This window comes from Pygoscelis adeliae, unplaced genomic scaffold (genome assembly GCF_000699105.1).
Source record: "Pygoscelis adeliae isolate BGI_AS28 unplaced genomic scaffold, ASM69910v1 Scaffold8, whole genome shotgun sequence".
Taxonomy (NCBI): Eukaryota; Metazoa; Chordata; class Aves; order Sphenisciformes; family Spheniscidae; genus Pygoscelis; species Pygoscelis adeliae.
In genome coordinates this window covers 170079-170469 of record NW_008825260.1, presented here as the reverse complement: position 1 = coordinate 170469, position 391 = coordinate 170079, and positions in this window count along the sequence as shown.

The window sequence follows — 391 nt, the reverse complement described above, 5'->3', positions numbered from 1 at the left end:
CCGCCCCCCCCCTCCGCCTCCTCCTTCCCCATCTCCCGCCTTGAAGGCCACCTTCCCCTGGACCGGCCCCGGGGAGGAAGGGAGCCCCCCGCCGCCGGTGCCGCCACCGCTGCCAAACTCCGCCATCAGCCTCCCCGACTACAGCAGAAACAATATTGCTGTCCCCCTCCCCTCCTCCCGCAGCTGCTCGGCGGTGGCTCTTCTTCCGCTTTCTGTATATTTACGATCGGGGGATTTTGAGCAAAAGTCTCTCCCCTCCGCGCATTTGGCAGCTGAGGCCGCGTAGCTCCAGCGGGGGGACGGGGGGGAGGACAAACGTCTCAGTTGCGTCTCGGCGAGCACCAGTCCTTCAGCACCTGGGGACGGAAAAGAAACGAAACGTGACAGCCTG